Source organism: Macrotis lagotis, chromosome 1, assembly GCF_037893015.1.
Source record: "Macrotis lagotis isolate mMagLag1 chromosome 1, bilby.v1.9.chrom.fasta, whole genome shotgun sequence".
NCBI classification, from domain to species: Eukaryota; Metazoa; Chordata; class Mammalia; order Peramelemorphia; family Peramelidae; genus Macrotis; species Macrotis lagotis.
The window spans coordinates 368,187,278-368,208,401 of NC_133658.1; the positions used below are offsets into that span (position 1 = coordinate 368,187,278).

General features: G+C 34.7%; 1 long non-coding RNA gene across 2 annotated transcripts in view; it reads right to left on the minus strand.

Annotated features, from left to right (window-relative positions):
• LOC141506003 (uncharacterized) overlaps positions 1-21,124 on the minus strand; it is a 227,361-nt gene that overhangs the window by 77,587 nt on the left and 128,650 nt on the right. For both annotated transcript variants that reach the window (XR_012473749.1, XR_012473750.1), the window contains exon 4: positions 11,077-11,157. This is a non-coding gene — a long non-coding RNA (uncharacterized LOC141506003). The remainder of the gene's footprint in view (positions 1-11,076; positions 11,158-21,124) is intronic.

Consider the following 21,124-nt stretch of genomic DNA (forward strand, 5'->3'; position numbering starts at 1 on the left):
AATAAGGAAGAAATGAGCTGTCAAAAAAGCATGATGTAGATTATGAGAAATCAATCAGTCATCAAGTAAAGACCATAGAATATAAAAGAGTAGCAGTTCTTTGCCATAAAAGAAAGCAAAACTGTAACTGGTTTTGTACACAGAGGTCATCCCTTCTTTCTTTGATCTCTCCTCAAGATATAGGCCTAATAGTGGCATCACTTATAAAAGGGTATGCAGTTTGGTAGGTTTTCTGGAATAGCTTAAAAGAATGGTTGAACAAAATCACAATGTTACTAACTGGAAATTTATGTGTCTGTTTTCTTGAAGCCCTTTCAACATTTTTCATTTTCATTTTTGTCAGCTATGTCTTTCTGATGGAAATTCTATTGTGTCATAACAAATTATGAAATGGAATGTTTCAAAGAAACCTCAGATTTCTGTGAATTGATACAAAGTAAACAGAGCAAAAAAGTTTCCACTATAATAGCAACACAATAAAAATGTAGAACATTGAAAGACTTAAGCACTCTAATCAATATAATGACTAACCATAATTGGAAGACCACTGATGAAGAAAAACATTCATCTTTAGACCGAAAGTTTACCATATGAATAAACATGACAAATACATAATTTTGAGTGAAATCAATGTGGAAATTTGCTTTGTTTCTCAATGCATTATTTTTCAGGGATTTACTTTATATTTTTAGTATGGTTAATGCATGGAGAAGAGTTGGGAGGGAAAGAAAATTAATGTTTGCTAGTTGAAAAAATAAGTCTCAAAGTAATTTAAGAGAGTATCACATTTACTTGAGAATTATCTGAGTGTATGTTGTGTGTGTGTGTGTGTATGTGTATGGTGTGTTTGGGAAAAGAAAACAAAGAAGGGATAAGACTGTTTTTCAGAGTGAAGAAGATGATAGTAACACGTTAGTGAGAAGGGAGAACTTATGTACTTTTATGTCTTCTGTATTTTTTTTTTGCAAGAAGAAGCTTTGAATGAGAAAGTAAAGCAGGAAAGCAGTTTGTTGGTTGGGACTTGAAAGCCAACTGACGTGATTATAAAAGACCATATCACAATCTTCAAATGAGTCAAATTACTAAGTCCAGACAAATTACATGTTATCTTAGTAGAAAACAGTAGAGAAGTGACAGATGTGATTGGAAGACTGATTTAATGATCTTTGAAAGTTCTTAGAGTGGCCAAGATGGCAGAGAGAAAACAGGCACTGTGCTAAGGACTCCTGATCTTTCCTCATATATAATATGAAACAAATCTCTTTACAGAAATTCGATCAACAAAATGTAGAAAAAAAAAGTAAAGAAGGAAGGGAAGGAAGAATGGGAAAAGGGAAAGGGGAAAGGGGAATGGTGGATATAAGAGGGAAAAAAACTGAAGGTGGCAGTATTCAGAAACAAAATATTAGGGACAATGGATAAAGGGAAAAAAAGGGAAAAATACAAACAGAGGGAAGATAGTATAGAGGGCAATAAAAGAGTTAGTTATTATAACTTTGATTTTAAATGGGATGAACTCTCCCTTAAAACATAAGTGAATAGCAGAGTAGATTAAAAACCAGAATGCTACAATATGCTGCTTAAAAGAAAATCATTTGAAGCAGAAAGATACATATAGAACAAAAGTAAAATGTTGGATCAAAATATATTTTGCGTCAGCTGAAGAGAAAAAAAGCAGTAGTAATCCTTATCAGACAAAGCAGCTGCAAAAATAGATAGCATTAAAAGAGATAAGGAAGGAAACTATATCCTCCTAAAAGGTACCATAGACAATAAATAAATTTAAATACTAAATATGTATGCACCAAATGGTGTAGCATCCAAATTCTTTTTTTTTGGGGGGGGGGGGTTAGGTTTTTGCAAGACAAATGGGGTTAAGTGGCTTGCCCGAGGCCACACAGCTAGGTAATTATTAAATGTCTGAGGCCAGATTTGAACTCAGGTACTCCTGACTCCAGGGCCGGTGCTTTATCCACTGTGCCACCTAGCTGCCCCTTAGCATCCAAATTCTTAAAGGAGAAGGTGAAGGAGTTACAAGAAGACATAGACAGTAAAACTCTACTGGTAGAAGACCTCACCCTCCAGCTCTCAGATTTACATAAATCTAACCATAAAATAAATAAGATGGAAGTTAAGGAGGTAAATAGATTAAAAGAAAACCTAGGCATGATAAACCTATGGAGGAAATTGAATGGGGACAGAAAGGAATATACTTTTTTTTCTGTAGTACATGGCACACAAAAATTGACCATGTACTAGGGCATAAAAACCAGAAAGGCAGAAATAGTGAATACATCTTTCTCAGATCATAATGCAATAAAAATCACATGGAATATTGGACCAGGGAGATATAGGCCCAAAACTAATCAGAAACTAAAGAATGAGAGGATCAAACAACAAATTATCAAAAGAATTAATTATTTCATCTTAGATAAGGACAATAATGAAAAAACATATCAAATCTTATGGGATACAGCCAAGGCAACCCTTAGGAATACATTATATCTTTAAATGCTGACATGAATAAATTTGAGAAAGAGGAAATCAATGAACTAAACATGCAACTGGAAAGGTAGAGAAAGAACAAATTAAAAATTCCCAATTAAATATAAAATTATAAATTCAAAAAATTTAATGAGAAATTAATAAAATCAAAAGCAAGAAAACTATGGAACTAATACATAAAACTAAGTTTTGGTTTTATGAAAAAATAATAAAATTGATAAACCTCTGGTTAATTTGATTTAAAAAAAGAAAGAAAACAAAATTTGCCAGTATCACAAATGCAAAAGGTGAAGTCACCAACAATGAGCAAAAAATTAAAATAATAATTCAGAATTATTTTGCCCAACATGATGCCAATAAATTTGATAATCTAAGTGAAATGGATGAATATTTACATAAATAGAAGCTGCCCAGGTTAAATGAAGAGGAAATTAAATACCTAAATAATGATTAGAATAAGTTATCACAAGGATAATACATTATGACCAAGAAGGATTTATCCCAGGAATGCAGGGTTGATTCAATATTAGGAAAACTGCTAGTATAATTAATTATATCAATACAAACTTAAAAAAATCATATAATTATATCAATAGAGCTTGAAAAAGCTTTTCAGAAAATTCAGCTCCCATTACTACTAAAAACACTAGAGAGCATAAAAATAAATGGATTGTTCCTTAGAATAATAAGCAGTATCTATCTGAAATCACCAACAAGCATAGGCAATGGGGATAGGCTAGAGGCATTCTCAGTAAGACCATGAGTGAAAAAAGGATGCCCATTATTGCCACTACTATTCAATATTGTATTAGAAAGGTTAGCTTCAGCAATAAGAGAAGAAAAAAATGGAAGGAATTAGAATTGTGAAGGAAGAGACAACTCTCATTTTTGCAGATGACATGATGGTATAACTAGAGAATCCCAAGATATCATCTAAAAAACTACTAGAAATAATTGGCAACTTTAGAAAAAGTCGCAGGTTATAAAATAAACATAAATCCGCAACATTTCTATATATTACTAGCAAGATGCAGCAGAAAGAGCTAGAAAGAGAAATTCCATTCAAAGCAACTTCATACAATATAAAATACTTGGGAGTCTACCTGCCAAGGCAGACACAGAAACTTTTTTAACACAATTACAAGCCACTTCACACACACACAAAAAAATAAGATTTCAAAACTGGGCAGATATCAACTGCTCATGTACAGGCTGAGCTAATATAATAAAAAGGATAATCCTACCAAAACTAAATTACTTCTTTAGTGCCCTACCAATCAAAATTCCCCAAAAAATTACTTTAATGAATTAGAAAAAGTTGTAAGTAAATTCATGTGGAGAAATGAAAAGCCAAGAATTTCCAGGGATTCAATGAAAAAAAGTGTAAAAGCAGGTGGCTTAGCCCTACCAGACTAAAATTATATTATGAAAAATCAGTCATCAAAATTGTCTGTTATTGGCTAAGAAATAGAGTGTTGCATCAGTGGAATAGACTAGGTGCTATAGCACGAAATGACTATTGTAATCTTCTCTTTGATAAACCCAAAGAGTCCAGCTTTTGGGATAAATACTCTCTCTTTGATAAAAACTGTTGCAAAAATTCGAAGTTAGTATGATAGAAACTTAGATTAGACCAGTACCTCATACCCTAAGATCAAAATGGATACAGGATTTAGACATAAAAAACAATTTTATAAGCAAACCAGGAAATCAAGGAATAATTTACTGGTCAGATCTATGGAAAGGGAAGCAGTTTATTACCAAGGAAGACATGGAGAAAATCACTAAAATCAAAGTAGGTAATTTCAATTACATTAAATTAAAAAAAAAATTTGCACAGAGAAAACCACTGTAATGTAGATCAAAAGAAATGTAGTAAACTTGGAAACAATTTTTACAACTGGTATTTCTGATAAAGAACTCATTTCTAAAATATACAGAGAACTATTTCATTTAAAAAAAAAGCAATTTCCTGGGGAAGCTAGATGGTGCAGTGGATAGAGCACCAGCCCTGGAGTCAGGAGTACCTGAGTTCAAATGTGACCTCAGACACTTAATAATTACCTAGATGTGTGGCCTTGGGCAAGCCACTTAAACCCATTGCCTTGCAAAAAAAAACTAAAAAAAAAGTCATTCCCCAATTGACAAATGAAACAATGTAAACACTAAGAGACTGCCTTCTGTGGCGGAGGGAGAATGAGAATAGGGGGAAAATATTGAAATTCAAAATAAATAAATAAATAAATTTTAAAAAGCCATTCTTCAATTGACAAATGGTCAAAGGATAGGCAAAGGCAATTTACAGATGAGGAAATCAAAGTGATACATAGGCATATGAAAAATTGCTTTAAATCACTACTTGTTAGAGAAATTCAAATTAAAGCATCACACCTCTCAGACTGGCCAATATGATTAGAAAAGACAATGATCAATGTTGGAAAGGATGTAGAAAATCTGGGATACGAATGCATTGTTGGTGGAGCTGTGAACTCATCTAACATTTCTGGAGAGAAATTTGGAATTACACCCAAGGTGCAATCAAAATGTGCATACCCTTTGATCCAACAATACTAATACCGGGTCTATACCCTGAAGAGAATATGAAAAGGGTAAAAACATCACTTGTACAAAAATATTCATAGCAGGCCTGTTTGTGGTGGCACAGAATTGGAAGTTGAGTGAATGTCCATCAATTGGGAAATGGCTTAATAAACTGTGGTATATGTATGTGATGGAACACTATTCTTCTATTTGAAATAAGGAGGGATGGGAATTCAAGGAAGCATGGAAGGATGTGCATTAACTGATACTACTCAAGATGAGCAGAAACAGAAGAAGATTGTACATCCTAACAGCAACATGGGGGTGATGATCAACCTTAAAGGATGTGCTCATCCATCAGTGAGTTCAACAATCGGGCGCAATTTGGGGGTATCTACAATGGAGAATACCATCTGTATACAGAGAAAGAATTGTGGATTTTGAACAAAGACCAAAGACTATTACCTTTATTTTTTTTAAAAAAAAGTGTTATCTTATTATGTAATTTTGATATCTCATACTTTATTTTCTTATGGATATGATTTCTTTCTCATCATGTTCAACTTAGATCAATGTATACCATGAAACAATGTAAAGACTAACAGATTGCCTTCTGTGGAAGGTGGGGGGAGGGAAGTAAGATTAGGGGGGAAAATTGTAAAATTCAAAATAAATACATATTTTTTAAAAAAAGAAAGTTCTTAGAAAACAAAAGATGTGACATAGAATTGATAAAAAGTTAATGTCTTGATTTAAATTTTAATGGAAGACTATCAGTCAGTCCACTATCAGCCAAAAAAGTTTGAGTTTTATTCTTGTCAAATTTCTATATTAATAAATGATTTGTAAATACTTTGAAAAGGATATAGTAATGACCAAAAGCCCAAACAGACTCATCAACTATTTTTCATGCCAAACTATTATTATTGACATTTTAAAGGAGTAACCAGAAACAAATTAGGGGACAGTATGAACATATATTTGAAATTCAGCAAAACATTTTACAAGTCTCTCATATTATCCTTGTGGACAAGGCCATAATATATGGGCAATCTGATAAATTTTGTAGGTGAGTTCAGACTGGATCGAATGACCTGACCCAAAAGAAGACATTTTATTATGTATATAGGTTTCTAGGGGACTAATCCAAATATCTGTCCATGCTTCTATTCAATTCAACTCTTTCTTTTTTCAATTATCTGAATAAAATTAATGCTCATAAAATTTACAAGTGATGCAAAGCCTAGAAGAATTGTTAACCTACTGGATAATAGTCAAGATTCAACAATATGCCAACAATTTGGAACAAAGAAATAACAATAATAGATGAAATTAGTTGTGGTTAAAATAAAGTTTGAAATTTGTCTACAAAAATTCTTTTCAGAATTATAAAGTTAGGGATTTTGCATGAAAATTATTTGGGAATGTCAGTAGTCTCCAATATCATTATGTGCATTTAATATGAAAAGAATCTAAAAAAAATAATGCTACCCTAAAGTTTCATTAAAAGGAGCATGGTACCCATAATAAGGGAAGTTATATTCTTACTGTATGTTACTGGATCAAGTCTCACGTAAAATTTATATTTAGTTGTAGTCATCATATTTTTTTCAAAGAACAAGGTAGGGTATATCCACAAAAAAAGATGATAGGGATTGTGAGAATATTGTTGGTTAAATTATATGATAACTAATTAAAAGAACAAGATAGAAAGATTGGAGGAGATAAATTTGGGAACACATAACAATAATCTTCAAATATTTCAAGATTTGTTTTGTGTTCAGATGGATTAGATTTATTCTACTTGGTTCCAGAGGGAAGAAGTAGGAGCAAGAAAAGTAGAAAAACTACAGAAAAGTTTCAGTTTGATGTATTCAAAGTGTTCCCCACAATATCAGATTTCTCCAAAAGCAGCATAGAAGGTCTCTTTGGTGGGTTTCTCACTCACTAGAATTCTTCAATCAAAGATTGGATGTCCACTTGTTAGGTATACAATAATGAAAGTGAACTTCGATGTTAGAGGACTGTTTTCTTTATTGTCAAAGGGGTGGGGGAAAAAAAGGAAATTGTTCATTCAAGTGTAAGATTCACAGTAGGTTCAGTCAAACAGAATTAATAACTCACAGAGTGCATTTTGCAGGAACAAAGCAGTCTATATGAATTTCTGCTTTGGGGCCTCACAAGTCTGTGTGTTAGAGATTATAAGCATTATAATCCCCATTTTACAAACATACAGGCAAGGGGATTCATAGAGGTTAAATGCCATGTCTCTGGTCACACAGTTAATAAGTGGCAGGGTCAAAAACTATTCCCAGTTTTTGTGATTTTAGGGTCAGTGCCCTTTAAAGCATACAGCATTGGTTTTTGACAACTGCTTTGTCTGTCCCCATAGGCAAAATTAGTACCCATGAGATCAAAGTTGACTATGAAGTCCTATGAAAGGACTTCTTTCAAGAACTGCAAGGGTATTTCTAGAGGCAGCAGGAGGGAAGTTGGGGAATCCAGAATTTAAACAGAGCATTGTATGAATCTCATATTACTTTTCCCATCTCAACATCCCTCTCATGAGCTATTTTCAGAGTTACAAAGCTAATCTTGGAGCCATATTAATGTGGAGTCAGATTCAATCCCAATAAGACCACATGGGAAATGAGAGTGTTATCCCAGGGAGCTACTGCCCAGGCATTTAACTAAAATTTGAATTTAGTGAGTAATGTGTTTTTCTTCATCTCCAATGGAGAAAGATAAAGAAGCATAATCACTCAACCCATCTGTTTAATTTTGATGTTTTTATGAAATTTCCCAAGGGCAACTAACTTTTAATTAGACATGAAACCAACTAGGACCTGTTGATTCTTTTTGCACTATCACTGCAGGGGTTAATTACATAGAAATTGCCTATTATTATCCCCTGTTTGGGGGTATATTTTCCTAATCATTATTTTATTCCACCTCAGTTATAGGGAAAGTTATGAGGAATCATAAAATATTTGGGTTGGAGGAGTCTCAAGTCCTTCCAATCTGTTGTCATCTGTGTCTCTTCCTCTTTCAATGGATCATGTTGTGAGTGCTTCCAAATAGAAAAGCTCACTTAACATCTCTGAGCCTCCATTTCCGCATATACGAATGAAAAACTTAGCTTAATGGTCTCTAAGTTCTTTTTTAGTTTAAAATGCTATAAGATTATTTGAGACTTGTAGTCTGACAAATATAATAAAAACAGGAACCTATTTTAGTACTTTAGATGTTGATGCTTTATGTTGTTAGAGTTGTTATTGTTCAGTCATGTCTAACTCCTCATAACTCCATTTGGGATTTTCTTGGCAAAAATACCAGAGTGGTTTTCCATTTCCTTCTCTAGTTCATTTTACAGATGAGGAAACCAAGGCAAACCACTGTAGGCCACAGAGTCATATACTGTGTAAGTATCCTGAATCTTAGAAAAATGAGTCTTCCTACTTCCAGGACCAATACTCTAGCCACTACACTTGAACTGCCCAAAGAACTCATACATATTGCTGCTCATACATATTGCTGCTTTCATTTGTATGGGAGAACCAAAAAATCTTGTGGGCTCAAAACTCCAAAGGCACCTGAACTCAGAGTAGTCTTAACAGTATGTTGAAAAACATCAACTTAAAAGAAAAATGAAGTGGAATACATTGGCAATATGAAATTAATCATGTTACAAAAATTTTCCAACTTTGTATCAGAAATTAATACATTAATTATTAATAAATAATTAATAAACTGTAATTCATCCACAAACACTACAGGTTCAAAACCAGATTAAATGCTTTTGAATTGTACTTGAGTTGCTTTAAATTCCCAGAGAATTTGTTTTCCTAATTATGGAGACATCTTTTCTGGGTGCAACTAGGTGGTGCAATGAATAGAGCAATGACTCTGGAGTCAGAAGGAGCCACGTTCCAATTCAGCCTCAGTCAATTGAAATTTACTAGCTATGTGACCTTGGGCAAGTGAGCCAACTCCATGGTCCCACAAAAGCAAAACAAGAGACTTCCTTTATGGAGAGAAGTGACTAGAAATAGAATTATGAGAAAAAAATAAAATTCCCTTTGCTTGTGGAAAGAAAGCAACAGAGATATTTCCTAGTCTAATGCTATATAGGATCTGCCTTCCTCACTCAGTGAACTGAAGTGTAAACTAAGAGGGATTTAGTAAAATCAATTCCTCTTATAGTTGTGGGAGGAAAGCATCCAGCCATAGTGACCACTAAATCAATCCACATCAGAGACTATACATGTCACAAGACCAAAACAATTCAAGGACATTACCAGCAGATATCAAGAACCTTAGAAAACTATAAACATGAACTGCCCTTCTACATATTTGCCTTAGCTACACATGTTCCCTAAATCTATATGTACCTTGCCAAGTCCACTTTCTACTTGTTGGCAATTCTATCCTTGTTCCATCACATGTTCATAATCCTCACTTTTAGTGGGGAGAATGTATTTCTGGAAAATATGCTTCAGAAAAATGGAGGAAATATCTATTGATACTTTTCCTACTATTCTATTTCATTAAATGCCTCTGTTTTGAATTGATTGTATTTTCTAGTTGACTTATAAAAGTAAACATATTGATGGTAAATTGTGGATTTATACCCATAAAATATCTTGAACCTAGGAGAGTGTGTCAGGGGTTAGAGGATGATGTATGTATAATGATTGTTCCAGGTGCTTTTATAATCTATTTAAAAGAATATTCCTCAATGTATGCATGCATTTAATAAACAAATATAAATTTAACACATCAGCCCTTTCTAGATCCTATCCACCATCTAATTTCTCGGTTACTCCCAGATCAGTAAACCCTACTAGATGAAGTTGTTCCTTCTACAGAATAGGATATTTCAACTGAACTCTCTCTATAAATAACTCTCCATCATGATGATTTCTATAGCAGTTGCTCTAAGTCTTCTCTTCTATTCTTAAGCCACCTTTGTCTTCACCACCCCTTCTCTCTGTAGGAGCTTTCATCTCAATTGCACAGAAAAAAAAATGAGTAAATCTATCAAGTACTCTTTTCTTAGATTATCTCCAGCATCATCCAACTTACTCTCTTCTTTTGCACTGAAGAGTGAGCTAGCATTTCTATTTGTCAATGCTAATCCCTCTTCATTTATCTATGACCTTGTTCCATACTATTCTTTCCCTCTTCCTTTATGGACTTATTATTCTCTAATCTCTGGGTTTTAGGGACAGTGTAATTGCATTCTTCTCTTCTTCTCTGCTTTATAGATATTTTTCTATCTTCTTTGCAGTTCATTATCTCCATCCTATCATCTTTGTGTTGGTTTACATTAGGACTCTTCTGAACTCTTTTCCCTTGCTATAGTTTTTCTTGATGATTTCTTGAATTCTCATGGCTTGAACTATCATCTCTTCAAGATAACTCCTAAACTTTTAGGTAGATAGAAAGAGAGAGAGACCTCTCTCTATTTTCCTCTTTTTCTCCCTCCAATCCTCAATCTGTAACTCTTTTACCCCTCCTCCTTTCCTCTTCATTCTCCTCCTCCTTCTTCTTCCTCTTCATCATCATCATCTTCTTCTTCCTCTCTCTCTGGTTCTTTGGCTCTCTCTCTCTCTCAATCTCTTTCTCTCTCTCTCTCTCTCTCTCTCTCTCTCTCTCTCTCTCTCTCTCTCTCTCTCTCTCTCTCTCTCTCTCTCTCTCTCCCCTCCAGTTTCTGCTGTCCAAAAGCCTCCTTGACATTCTCACATTGAAGTTCATAAATATCTCAAATTCAAGTCTCAAATAGAACTATAGAACTTAATTTCTTCACTCCTAAATCCAATGTTCCTCCTAACTTTCTTATTTTTGTTTCAATCACAGAATTAATTCCAGTCATCTGGTTTCACAGTCATAATTTGTTCAAAGTACTCCATATAAACAATGATCAAATCTTATTTGCTCCATCTCTTCAACTTCTCTTTCAACTGTCTTGTCCCACCTCTCTCTACTTACATGCAGGTCACTTTATTGCAAACCCTCATTGTCACTTACCTAGATTGTTGTAACAGTCTTCTTGAATCCAAGATCTTTTCTTGCCCATTTCTCCTCCACATAGGTGCTGAATGGCTAATCCTAAATCAGAGGATGAACACATTACTCTTTTGCTAAAGGAACTTCAGTGATTCCTCATTGCCTTGAGGATAAGATAAAATATAAATCCCTCTGTTTGATATTTAAAGTCTTTTCCAATGTCTCCTGACTACCATTCCAGAATTAGAGATTATGTGCCTTCAGACACATGGACCTACGGGAGGTAGATTGTGCAGTGGATAGACTGCCAAGTCATTTACCATTATTGTGACTCTGGACAAGTCACTTAATGAAGTTGAACTCAGTTTTCTCATCTGTAAAATAAGCTGCAGAAGAAAATGACAAATTAATATTTTTCCTGAGAAAACCCTAAACAGAGTCATGAAGAGTCAGACATGACTGAAACAACTGAATAACAACAAAATTTAAAATTACATTCCTCAATTGAATGTAAACTACATGAAAACAGAACCATTTCCCCCTTTTCTATGCCCATCATAGTTCCTTGCACTCAGTTTGTACAGTTTGCTAGTTACTAGCATGAATAATGCTTGTTGATGACCTATTTTATGCAAGGTATTGTGATAGGCTTTAGAAACCTGATGAAAGAAGAGTGATCTAAATGGGGGAGGGGGATAGGATGCAGAAATGGGTTGTTGGGAATCCGTAAGGTTAGTTTTAACAATCCACAGTTTTTCCCCATCAATCCTTTCCCAAACTCTTTGCTATCCATCCTTCTTCAGTCTATCACAGATTCTAAGAATTAACATAGGAAGGAAACTTAGAGTTCAATTCTCTCTCTTTTTTACAGAAGGAGAAACTGAGGCCCAGGAAGGGGAAATGTTTTGATTAATGAAACTCAATTGCTAAGTAGCAGATTCAGGACCTGAGCCTCAGTCCTTTGACCCCAAGTACAATTTCTTTTATGGTACATCACAATATCTCAATACCTTTGTTTGATAAGAGAAATCTTTTTTTTCTGCCCACAAGACTTTCCTTTAAATCATTGTCACTATAAGGGTATAGATATTTTCTGTTCTTTCTTTGTCTATATTTCTCTATCTATATACAGCAAGTAATTAAATGAAATTTATAAATAGCTGGCAAGGAACCCTAGCTAGATCACTTTCCCATCCCCTTCTGAGTTGTCCCAATAATTCAATCATAATAAGATAATGTGAGAGAATTTATAACTGGAAGGAACCTCAGTTGCCACTATGCAATCTATTTATTATGCAAGTCAAGGCAATCTGCCTCTTTCTAGGTTTCTTTGGTCCAACCATGGAATGCAGACTCACTTTCTTGTAGAATCATCTAGTGCGTTATAAAGATAACACCTCACCAGACTAACCTGCCTCAGTCCAGTTTTTAAAACCACCTTTTCTGATCCTAATACCCTCCTAGCCCAGGATATGCATATTACCGAAGAACTTTTTAGATGCCTTAGGATATAACAAGTCAGCTCAAAATAAAGACAAATTTATAAATGCATTCAATATCTGTCAAAGACTAAGATGTGATTTGCATCTCTGATATATATATGTATATATATATACATATATATATATATATATATATATATATATATATATATATGTATATATATATTACCACACTGACAATTTTTTTCCTAGGCTTCAGCTTGTTCATCCTGAGTGGAATATTCTCCAATAAAATCTCCTTGGAGTTAATATTCCAAGTGAAATCCTCTCAGGGTTAAGAAATATTAAGAAAACCAAACCATTGTTCTTAGATTATTCTTAGAAGACCTTGCATTACAAATGAGACTTGCAATGCTACCTCCCAGTTCCACTTGGGAACATAGTAGACTGTTCCTAGACCTTGCATTCCAAGCCAAGTTACATTACTGCAGTAAGATAGTTATAATCCTGAAGGTTATTCTCACCATCTGTATGGAGAGGCAATATTTTTTTGAAAACTTTTCATTATTTTCTTTGTTGCTGGGATAGATTTTTGTGAGTAGAATGTAACTCTGAAGACTAATCAATGAGTCAACAGAGAGAGAGAGAGAGAGAGAGGCTAGGGAGGAGGGGAGGGAATCATATTAGACCATATAATCTTCTTTGACTGTCAATTCAGGGCAGTTCCTTGATCTTCACTACCTTCGTGATATTTTGGACTGTTCCCTTTTCTCGAGAAAAGTCAAAATAATTTATTTTTTGCTCAGAGGAGTCTCTATATTTTAAGTGGATTTTTATTCTACACAATTCATAGAATAAGAATGGACTTTGATATTGCTAAATTCTCTTCGAAAATTAACAGCCTATTTATTTTATAAAATCTTTTTTTGTTATAAAACACAGGATAATAGATGCTCTTAAATGAAGACTCCAACGATTTATATTTATTTGCAAAACCCAAAATAGTACATTGGGGAGCCCAGACAGATGCTGTTAATCCAGTTTTAGTAATGTGTGGCCTAAAATTGCACACAGAGAGTATATATCTTGTAGGCATTCAGCCCATGGGGATTCAAACTTAAGGTCTTTACTGCCAACCTACTTCACTTACAATGCTAATAGAACTGAGAAGCAAGGTGACCCTATTCTTTACATAAAATTGTCTTACATATCTCCCCCAGTCTTTTTATAAAGAATGTCTTTCAATATTTTTTAAAAATTATTTTGTTTTCCCCTGAGTATGTATAAAAACAAATGTTAATATTCATTGGATTTTTTTTTAAGTTTTGAGTTCCAAATTCTATCCCTCCCTCTCTCTCCCCCCCAAAGGGTAAGAAATCTGAATAGATCATATATATGCAAAGATGTAAAACAATTCCATGTTTGCCATTTTGCCTTATAGTATCTTCTAACCCACATCGATGATAAGGAAAAGGGAGAAGAGAATTTATTAGGTACTTACTGCATGTCAAACAGTGTTCTGAGTTCTGATATAAGTAAATATTTGATTCTAGGAAGAAGAAAACAGAAAGCACTAAGCAGAAGGAGAATCAGGAAATTCTTTTTTTCCCATTGAAAGTGACTATGAAGTAGGTCAAGCAAATAAGACAAAAAAAGAGAGGTGAAGAGGAAATTAAATCTACAGTCAAATCAAAAGTATTTTGGCAAGAGATGAAATGGCAAGTTTGTATGATGTATATTATGTATAAAGGGAAGTAAGAGAAAAGATGGCAAAGCTATAGTAACATCAGGAACATATAGTAACTTAGACATCCTGAGTGGAAGATAATAGTTCCAGGCTTCAGTGTTGATTATCTTACTGAAGTATAACTTGGATAATCACTCTGATTTTATCACTGAGGAAACAAAGACCCACAGAAATTAAGTGACTTGTAAAAGATCCTGTAATAAATAGCAGAAGTGTAATTGCAAGTTAGGTCTTCTAAGTCTAAATCAGATGTTCTTTCCACTATACCAAGTTTATAACGTTTTTGAATCCTAATAGACATGGGCTCAAGGACTGTTTTGAGGATCAAATCTAATAATATATACAAAGGGCATTTTAATTAGAAAGGAGGAAACATATTATTAGTTCCATCTCCTCTTCTGTTTTTTTCAGTCCAACAGTCTCTCCAGAATCAGAGACTTATAGACTATCATAAAGCTTTGTTATCATTGTCTTTTGTGCTCTCTCTTGCTGAATTCCTTTTTTATGATTTATTGTATTTTTTATTATTTTTTTAAATATCTTTCAATTTTATTTTAATCTAGTTCTGGCTGTACCCAAGAATGTTACACACTAAGACCTGAGAGCTATTTGTTTGATATCTCTAGAGATAAGGATATTGCTAAAGAGATTTGGAAACAGAAAAGGAAGTAATTGAGTCATATAGCCTTAGCGATCAAGAAATATTTGTTCATTCTTTATGGGGAATGGATGACATTAAAATAGGACCTCAGAGAACTATCTTCTACTAACATAATCACATTTTGTTTACCTAGAGAACTGCACACAAGAGCAAACAGGGGCTACTTCTTTTCTTTCTAATCTGATATAGCACCAATACTCCTGCTTCTGTCATGGGGACAAAAGATGGGCAAAGAAGTACAAAGTCCTCCGCAAACCCCATGATTTATCTTGGCTTTAGATTTTCCAGAGACTGAGTGAATATATTGTGTAAAGCATGTAAGACAGGATTCCAGTATTTGCCTAAGACTCTTCTCACTGGTGAACAACTAGATGATGCAGTGAATAAAATGATCAGAAGGGAGTCAGAAAAAGTTTACTTCAAATTCAGCAACAGATACCAGCCATGTGACCCTGGACAAGCTACTTGACTCTTCTTATCTCAGTTTTCTCATCTATAAAGTGAGCTGGAAAAGTAAATGACAAAGAGTATCTTTGTTAAGAAAACCCCATAAAGTGTTACAAAGAATCAGACAAAATTGAAAAACAACTAAACAACAATAGTGTATGTGTGTGTGTGGGGGGGTTCAACACATCCCTGCCAAGGTTTGGGGGAGGAAAGACATTCTTTATTACTTCTTTGAGAGAAGATACACAAAGTTCTACACTTTGATTAGGGAGAGAAACAGGTAGAGAGATAGATAGATAGAGAGAGAGAGAGAGAGAGAGAGAGAGAGAGAGAGAGAGAGAGAGATAAAAGCATTTGGAAGACAGATATGTAGGGGAAAACTAACTCCTCTGTTTTTCAGCATTTCTCTAGAGATTTCAGGGAATTTTTTCTAGAGAGAGAGACTGCAGTCTTTTTTTCTCTTGGCTGAGATATGATAGCTCATGCCCATTCAATCTGCATATATTCTCATATATTTCAATCTGTATAACTTCTTTTGTTTTTAGTTCTTCTTTGATAAATAAGTTTATTTGTTATTATTTCTGAGTTGTGTGTAATTAGCATTTGATCAGAAGAATTCAAGCCTATGGATGTAAATTTGATGTATCCCTTTCCTATTAAGGGATAGAAATTAGAAAAGTAGTTTGAACCTGAAAAAAATCAATGCTATAGACCATCAATATTGAGAGGCACAAATGTATATATTTGATTCTCTTCTCCCTAAGGAGAACTATGTGGTCCTTTTTCCTGTTCTTCAGGCAGGAATCAGTACCATTAGAAAGTGATGGAAAATATTCCAAGGATGTTGTTTCACATCTTGTCAGGAGTTGCATTTAGACAACCCACATGGCCATACATAACCTACGTAAGAAACAAACACATGTAGACACACATTCTACAATCCACATTACCAACAATTTTTTTCAAAGACTACAATGTGCAGAGCAGTGGGACAAACACATTGTCCCTGTCTCCGTGAAAACACTTTGTAAATACTATGCATACTAGGAGGATAAGACCTAAATGCAGATTTAACTCAGATCAATTCTATAAACATTTATTGAGGAAGTCAATATTATGTAAGTCATTATGCTAAGAGCAGGGATGTAAAAATGAAAACCTTTGCCTATTCATTCCCTTCTTCTCTGCTCACTTATGTTTCTCTCCTCAATTTTCCTAAAGCATTTAAACTGAACCTCTCTTTTTTCCACTACTACTCTCAACCTTATCTCACAGTTATTTATGCTTTTGCTGTTTTATACCCAGTAGGTTGCAAACTCTTCAGCTCTTGGCACAGAACTCATGGACTTTAATAAAGTTAACACAGATAAATGTTCATTGATTTGAAGTGTGTTAAATTCAAATAGAAATGGATCCCTGACACCCTGTGTTGACTTAAAAATCCAAAAATTGTCTACATTTTAATTTATTTTATTAAACATTTCCCAATTACATTTTAATTAGACTCAGGTCTCACTCCTAGGAGACTGTTTGGGGCCCTGACTTTGAGTCAGACATCTGTTCTAGAGTACTTCACACTCCTCTCAGAACTAACAAAGGTTTTTTTAGAGTCATCAGAAAGTCCAATTCTAGGACTATCAAAAGCTCAAAATATCACCATTTGAGAAAACTAGAATTATCAGAGGAAGAAAAAAACCTCATACCCAGATTAAATCTCTCCACTCTTGGCACCAGTTTTCATGAACTCCAATTTGTAACTCGCTGGCTCAGTGCATGTCTCCCCTTCACCTTCCTTTCAGTGACAGTTCAAATGACTTCTTTCTTATCTCACAAAGCTTAGCAATTTAATCACAAATAATTGCTCCTTAACAGGAGAAATATTTTAAATCCCTCAGATTCTGTCTTTCAAAGCAGAAACAGTTCAGTGAATCATTAAACAAGTCAGTATAATAGGTATTTTTCAAGTTCAAAAACACTTCTCTCTTGCATATCTCTCTGAGTTACTTTTGTCTTTTGTCAAATCTTTATGGAAATAATTTTTTCTCACTTTGTCATTTGATCATATGCTGCATATTGGTAGAGATTTAAGAACCTTATCTGCTCTCACTTATTAAGAGCCCATTTTGCACAGTCCCAGGAATACTGAGGTAAAAGTCACTTTTTTTCCTCTACTGTGTTATCTGACATAAATATGGATAAGCTTGAGAATATTCAGAAGAGGACAACTAAGATGTTGAAAGGAAATCATTTTATGCAATATAATGATAGGGTGAAGAGAGAGGAGATATTTAGCCAAGAGAAGGTATTTCAGGGATAGCTCATACCTTTAAAGGGTCTTGAAGAATTAAAATTAGAATTGGTTGTCTTGGCACCAGAAAGTTAAAATTGGAAGAATGGACAGAAGTTACAAGGAGTACAAATGCATAGGATTTGGTGTAAAGAAAACCTTTTTAAAGTTACAGCATCCAAAAGTAGAATGGATTACCTAAGGAGGTATATATTTTTCCTTGTTGGGGAGCTTTGAAGAAAAGCTCAATGACCACTTGTTAAAAGTATTGTAGAGAGAAATCTTTTAGGAGGTATTGGCAGCACTCTGAGGTCCATTCAAACTGAAAATCTGTGATTGTGCGAATTATGTGTTTTGAAGAGAGTGAATTCAACTTAATGGGGCAAAGAGTTTTTAAACACACAAAAATCATTTTTTCTATTTTATGAAAAAGTAGGATATAATTCCACACAAAAAAAACTAATTCTCAGGATGCCAAGACACTAGAAAATATATCCAGGAACTTCCAGCCAATACGGCAGAGAGAAGACAGGCACAATGCTAGTCTCCTGATCTTCCCTCATAAATAATATGAAACAAATTTCATAACAGAAATCCAATCCACAAAACCCAGAAACGGAAACTAGGAGAAGATCTCCATCAGGGTTTGTCCTCATGGGTGAGGTGGGTCCAGAGGGCGGACTCTGCCAGAAGCACAAGACAGGGTTAGATCCTGAGAAATCCAATAGTCTCATCAGCAGGGCAGACTAGAGCCTGAAAGCCTAAAAGAGGGGCAAGGCTGATCAGCCAACTAGGGAGCAGAGACATTGATTGTGGCATTGACAGTATGGAGCTTGCCAGCAGAGTTGGAGGGAGAGTTTCAGCCATGCCTTCAATTCATCAGAAGCCTCTTCCCAGAAAAAAACACAATTACAGCCCACCTATGCCCCAGGCCATGAGCAGCAGACCTCCCTCAGCTGTGAATATGGAGAGTAATTACTTTGCCCTAGAGCAAAACCCAGCATTGATCAAAGATAAAAATACTCAACAGCCTCAACCACCCCCTCCAGGTTAAGGGAGAGGGCCTCAAATTAAGGTCACAGTCACTACAGAGAAAGCAACCAACACAGCCTACTGGCCAGCCCACTTGGATTTACTAAAACCAGTGAGTAAAGCCTCTAGGGATCTCAACACCAAACTTCTATGAACCAGCCCACTGCCAACATATGGTCTCAGTAAAATGAAGAAAGGCCAGAAGAAAGGGGGATCTATAGAAATATTCATAGATCTAGAACCTCAAAGGAGAATATGATCTGGTCTCCAGCATAAAAAGACTTCCTTGAAGAAATCAGGAAGGAGTTTAAAGATCAATTGGAAAATTTGGGAGAGACAATTAACACATTTCAACAAGAAAACAAATCATTGGAAAATACAATTGGACAAATGCAAAAAGAAAAAAATTCTCTCAAAAACTCAATTGGTCAAATGGAAAACTCTTTCAAAAATAGAATTGAGCAATTGGAAAAGGAGTTTCAAAAGTTAAATGAGAAAATTCTTCTCTAAAAAACAAGATTGGGGTATGTGGAAACTAATGACTTCATGAGACAGTGAAAGTCTCTTAAACAAAACCAAAAAATTAAAAAAAAATAGAAGAAAATTTGAAATGCCACATCAACAAAACCACTGACCTAGAGAATGGATTGAGAAAGGACAACCTGAGAATTATAGGTCTTCATGAAAATACTGAAGAGAAAAAAACATGGACATAATATTACAGGATTTAGTGTCCTGATATCATGAAACCAGAAGGCAAAATAATTATTGAAAGAATACATCGATCTCCTCTGGAAAGAGATCCTAAAATGAAAACACCAAGAAATGTGGTGGCCAAATTCCAGAAATATCAGATAAAAGAGAAAATCCTGCAAGCAGCAAGAAAGAAAAAAATTTAGGTACCAAGGAGCCACAGTAAGGATTACACAGGACCTGGCTGTATCAACATTAAGGGATTGAAGGGCCTGAAATAAGACATTCAGAAGAGCAAAGGAGCTTAGAATGCAGCCAAGAATCCAATACCCAGCAAAGCTCAGCCTTCTTTTCCAGGGGAAAAGATGGACATTTACTGACATGGGAGACTTCCAACTGTTCCTGATGAAAAGATGAAAGCATAATAGAAAATTTGGATATCAAACAAGAGGTTCAAGAAAAATATGAAAAGGTAAAAGAAAGGGAGGGATAAAGGGAAAAATGCTATTCACTAAGATAAGACTGATTATATCCCCCCCTAGGAGAAAGATTCTCATAACCCTTGAGAATTGTAACTCTATTAGAGATAATATACTTAGCCAGAAGTGATGGACATCATGACTTTTCTGTGACTCATATAGAATGATTTAAAAACACCTCCTTAAAAAGGGGGACAGTAAGGAGATGGGAAGATGGAGGAGATTGAATGGGGTAAATCTCATTGCATTAAGAGTTACAAAAGACCTATTGTAATAGAGGGGGAGAAAGGAGTTGCTGAGAGCCACCTGAATCTTCCTTTCATCAGACTTGGTTTAAAGTTAGCTTGGACACACTCAGTTAAATTAAGAAAGTTATTTTTCCTTTCAAGTATTAAAAGGCAAAAATGGGAGGGAGGGGATGGGGAGAGGGAGAAAAAGGGGAATTAACAAAAGGAAGGGATGGAAGAAGGGGAAAAGAGAAAGGGAAAAGAACAGGGAAAGGGGTTGACATAGGAGGGCAAACACACTGAAGGTGGCAGTATCCAGAAAAAAAATACTGGGGAATATGAATAAAGGGGAAGGGGGGGGGGGAATGGAAACAGAAGGAAGATAGCATGGAGGGCAATAAAGACTTAGTAATTATAAGTTTGAATGGGAATGGCATAAATTCTCCCTTAAAACATAAGTAAATAGCAGAGTGGATTAAAAATCAGAATCCTACTATATGCTGCTTACAAGAAACTCAATTAAAGCAGAGAGATACATATAGAATAAAGGTAAGAGGTGGAGAAAAATATATTTTGCTTCAGCTTAAGTGAAAAAAGTGGGAGTAACAAACCTTATCTCAGACAAAGTAGCTGCAGAAATAGATAGCATCAAAAGAGATAAGAAATGCAACTATATCCTCCTAAAAGGTACCATAGATAGTAAAGTAGTTTCAGAATTAAATATGCAAGCACCCAATGGTATAGCATCCAAATTTTTAAAGAAGTTGAAAGAGCTACAGGAAGACATAGACAGCAAAACTCTACTAATTGGAGAGCTCAACTTCCCACTCTCAGATTTAGATAAATCTAACCATAAAAATAAAAAAAGAAAGAAGTTAAGGAGATAAATGGATGGATTGTTATAAAACCTAGATATGTAGACTTATGGAGGAAACTGAATGGGGATACAAAGTAATATACTTTTTTTCTGCAGTACATGACACTTACACAAAAATTGACCATGTACTAGGGCATAAAAACCTAATAATCAATTGTAGAAAGGCAAAAATAGTAA